We start from the raw sequence: 5,404 nt of genomic DNA on the forward strand, positions 1-5,404 counted from the left end.
ACCTTGTACATGTTTCCTAAAGTCCATATGTCCAACCACCGAGGATGCTTCATTGTGGCCAGTTACTGTGCCCCCACTGAGAGAATCTTGCTCTCGTAAACCAACACCTTCAGCTTATTACTTGTGACCTACCGTCCTATAAAAAAAAAAAAAAAAAAAAAAAAAAACAAAACAACCATTTCCTCCACCAACTTATGACAGTTCCTATTCCTTTACCACATGGTGCCCTACTTGTCACTATTGATGCCACCTTCCTTTACGCTAACATCCCTAATGCCAATGGCCATACCACTATTGAACAGATTTCAAACCTACACCCTCCTTTCCAATCAGCATGATCAACTAAATCCTCACCCCCAATTACTTCTCCTTTGAAGGCATTACCTACAAACAGATCCAAGGTACAGCTATGGGTACTTACATGGCACCATCCTGTGCCATTCTGTTTCTGGGCCATGTACAGGAATCCTTCCTAAACACGCAGAATTCTAAACCCCCTCACCTGGTTCAGGTTCATTGATGACATCTTTGTTATATGGATTGAGGGTGAGGACATCATTTTCACTTTCCTCCAGAATCCCAACACCTTCTTCCCCATTCGCTTCACCACTTACAAAAAGCAATAATACAGGGAAAGAGTGTCCTGAATGAAAATACAACACTGTGCAACAAAACACTGTTTGGAACACTCAGTGAACTGTACAAAGGTGACTCCCCAGAAAAAGCATAACAAAAAAACTTGTTTTCTTGGTTCTCTCCCCACCCCTCTTTCCATCTCTCTCTCTCTCTCTCTCTCTCTCTCTCTCTCTCTCTCACACACACACACACACACACATACATTCAAAATCAGCACCATAACATCACACCTCTCACTCAGTGTCTTGTCAGAAGTGTCTGCGCAGATCACATTTCGCCACATTTTGAGTAAGTGCGTGTGAGGTGAAGTAGTGAATGGAAATTTGTGAAAAACTGAGTGAAAGCAATGCACTAAACAGCAGCTGATTGAGACATCAACCAGGGACACAAATCAGGACAGAAAATGTAAGTACAGAAACGTATATAACTCCTACCCTCGAAACAGCTCTACACAAATACACAATAATTTTCTTCATGGCTAGTTTGCAGGTGACATGCTGTCAAAAAAAAGATGTAAAAGTGCACTAAAATCAATGTACAGTAATACAGTTCAGTTAGCGATGTAATTTTAAGGTGAGTGTCCAAACAAACCAAAGCAAATTGCAAATGTTGTATTTCTTTGGCCTACAACAGTTAAATTATTACAAATGTGATATTGTACTTTACAGAAATAAAACTTTGACCCTTGGAAGATGACTCATTAGTGTCGAAACATGTCATGGTAAATATAAAAAAAAATTAATTGTGAAACTTCCTGGCAGATTAAAACTGTGCGATGTAATTTTAAGGTGAGAGATGGTAGAGCACTTGCCCGCGAAAGGCAAAGGTCCCGAGTTCGAGTCTCGGTCAGGCACACAGTTTTAATCTGCCAGGAAGTTTCATATCAGCACACACTCCGCTGCAGAGTGAAAGTCTCATTCTGGAAAATTAATTGTGTTTGCAAATAAAAATTTGACCCTAAGAAGATGACACATTGATGTCGAAACATGTCTGGGTAAATATAAAAATAAACTAATTGTGTTTGCATAACCCAGTTTCGAAATTGCAAACACGGGAGAATGAAAAGAGGAGCTTCAAACCTTAGTAAAATGAGTGGTCCTCCCCCACTCAACAAACCACCTTCCTAGATGTTGACCTCCACTCAAAAATGGCTACATCAATACCTCTGACCATATCAAATCTATCAACCACCAGCAATACATCTACATCAACAGCTGCCACCTATTCCATACCAAGAAGTCCCTTCATACAGCCTAGCCCCCCTCCCCCCCCCCCCCATGGCCATTGCATCTGTAGTGACAAGTGGTCCCTCTCAAAATATACCGAGAGTCTCACTGAGGCCTTCATAGATCATAATTACCCTCCCAGCCTTCTACAACAACAGATCTCCTATGTCGTATCCCTTCAGTCACCCAACACCTTCTAAAGTCCCACTGTTCGGCCACAGAGGGGCAGTCCCCTTGTGATTTAGTACCACTGAGGACTGGAGCAACTGAATCGCATTCTCTTCCAGAGTTTTGACTACCACTCATCGTGCTGTGAAACGGAGAATGTCCTACCCACTACCCTTCCTACCCCTTCCACAGTGCTATTCTGCCACCCACTGAACCTACACAATATCCTTGTCCATCCCTACACAACTCCTGCTCCCAACATTTTGCCTCACAGCTCATATCCCTGTAATAGACCTAGATATAAGACCTGTCCCATACATCTTCCCACCACCACATACTCCAGCCCAATCGCAAGCATCACCTAACCCATCTACTCACTGTACAGGGGTGCCTGTGGAACCAGTCATGTGATCTATAAGCTAAGCTGCAAACACTATGCTACATTCCACATGGGTATGACAACCAACAGGCTGTCTGTCCACATGAATGGACAACAACAAACATTGGCCAAGAAACAGCTGGCCCACCCCCTTTGGCTGAGCGCACCAACCAACACAGCTTTCTTCATTTCAGTGACCTCTTCGCAGCCTGTGCCATCTGTCTCCTTCCCACCAACATGAGCTATTCTGATTGCACAGGTGAGAACTCTCCTTGCAATATATTCTGTCCCATCTCCCATCATGCACTGCCACTCACAGTGTGGCCTCATCAGCCAGAGTGTGAGTGAGTGAGTGAGTGAGTGTGTGTGTGTGTGTGTGTGTGTGTGTGTGTGTTTCATCTCTGACGAAGGCCTTGTTGGCTGAAAGTTCATTTTCTGACAGTCTTTTTGTCATGGCTACCTGCAACTCAGCAACTCCGCTGTACATTGAGTAGCAACTATCCCTTTCATAATTCGAGTTTTGCGTCTTCAAACCAAAATGATTTCAATGCTTATTGTTAATTATTTAACACGTTAACTCATTTGTAAAATAATAAGACTTTTGAAGCTGTTTTATACATGGCAATTTGACTCTTTAAAGATTTGGATATGGGGAGGAGTTTACTGGTAGATTGCTACTCATAACATAGAGAAGGTATTGAGTGGCGGACAGTCACATTTGAAAGTCATTTAAAAGTAGAGGACATAGGCATCCTCAAATTCATGCATGCACAACTCACATTACATTCACTATGAGATCAAAAGTATCCGGACGCCCCCAAAAACATACATTACTGGCCATTAAAATTGCTACACCAAGAAGAAATGCAGATGATAAACGGGTATTCAGTGGACAAATATATTATACTAGAACTGACATGTGATTACATTTTCACGCAATTTGGGTGCATAGATCCTGAGAAAACACTACCCAGAACAACCACCTCCGGCCGTAATAACGGCCTTGATACGGCTGGGCATTGAGTCAAACAGAGCTTGGATGGGGTGTACAGGTACAGCTGCCCATGCAGCTTCAACACGATACCACAGTTCATCAAGAGTAGTGACTGGCATATTGTGATGAGCCAGTTGCTCCCACCATTGACCAGACGTTTTCAATTGGTGAGAGATCTGGAGAATGTGCTGGCCAGGGCAGCAGTCGAACATTTTCTGTATCCAGAAAGGCCCGTACAGGACCTGCAACATGCGGTCGTGCATTATCCTGCTGAAATGTAGGGTTCACAGGGATCAAATGAAGGGTAGAGCCACGGGTCGTAACACATCTGAAATGTGACATCCACTGCTCAAAGTGCCGTCAATGCGAACAAGAGGTGACAGACATGTAACCAATGGCACCCCGTACCATCACGCTGGGTGCTACGCCAGTATGGCGATGACGAATACACACTTCCAATGTGCGTTCACCGCAATATTGCCAAACATGGATGCGACCATCATGATGCTGTAAACAGAACCTGGATTCATCAGAAAAAATGACGTTTTGCCATTCGTGCACCCAGGTTCGTCGTTGAGTACACCATCGCAGGCGCTCCTGTCTGTGATGCGGCGTCAAGGGTAACCGCAGCCATGGTCTCCAAGCTGATAGTCCATGCTGCTTCAAACATCATCAAACTGCTCGTGCAGATGGTTGTTGTCTTGCAAACATCCCCATCTGTTGACTCAGGGATCGAGACATGGCTGCACGATCCGTTAGAACCATGCGGATAAGATGCCTGTCATCTCGACTGCTAGTGATATGAGGCTGTTGGGATCCAGCACGGAGTTCCGTATTACCCTCCTGAACCCACCGATTCCATATTCTGCTAAACGTCATTGGATCTCGACCAACATGAGCAGCAATGTCGCGATACGATTACCGCGATACGATACCGATACATTTATCAAAGTCGGAAACGTAATGGTACGCATTTCTCCTCCTTACATGATGCATCACAACAACGTTTTACCAGGCAACGCCGGTCAACTGCTGTTTGTGTATGAGAAATCAGTTGGAAACTTTCCTCATGTCAGCAGGTTGTAGGTGTCGCCACCTGCGCCAACCTTGTGTGAATGCTCTGAAAAGCTAATCATTTGCATATCACAGCATGTTCTTCCTGTCAGTTAAATTTCGCATCTGTAGCACGTCATCTTCGTGGTGTAGCAATTTTAATGGCCAGTAGTGTATGTTTTTCATATTAGGTGCGTTGTGCTGTCACCTACTGCCAGGTACTCTGTATCAGCAACCTCAGTAGTCATTATACATGGTGAGAGAGCAGTATGGGGCGCTCCTCGGAACTCACGGACTGCGAATGTGGTCAGGTGATTGGGAGCCATTTGTGTCATGCAACTGTATGCACTCCTAAACATCACTAGATCCATTGTTTCCGATGTGATAGTGAAGTGGAAACATGAAGGGACACGTACAACACAAAAGTGTACAGGCCGACCTCGTCTGTTGACTGACAGTTGAAGAGGATCATAATGTTTAATAGGCAGACATCTATCCAGATCATCACACAGGAATTCCAAACTGCATCAGGATCTGCTGCAACTACTATGACAGTTAGGCGGGAGGTGAGAAAACTTGGATTTCATGGTTGAGCGGCTGCTCATAAGCCATACATCATGCCGGTAAATGCCAAATGACGCCTCACTTCGTATAAGGAGCGTAAACATTGGACGATTGAACAGAGGAAAAACATTGTGTGGAGTGACGAATCACGGTAGACAATGTGGCAATCTGATGGCTGGGTGAGGGTATGGTGAATGCCCGGTGGAACGTCATCTGCCAGCGTGTGTAGTGCCAACAGTATAATTGGGAGGCAGTGGTGTTATGGCGCGGTTGTGTTATTCATGGAGGGGGCTTGCAACCCTTGTTGTTTTGCATGGCACTATCACAGCACAGTCCTACAGTGATGTTTTAAGCACCTTCTTGCTTCCCACTGTTGAAGAGTAA

Source organism: Schistocerca nitens, chromosome 10 (assembly GCF_023898315.1).
Source record: "Schistocerca nitens isolate TAMUIC-IGC-003100 chromosome 10, iqSchNite1.1, whole genome shotgun sequence".
Taxonomy (NCBI): domain Eukaryota; kingdom Metazoa; phylum Arthropoda; class Insecta; order Orthoptera; family Acrididae; genus Schistocerca; species Schistocerca nitens.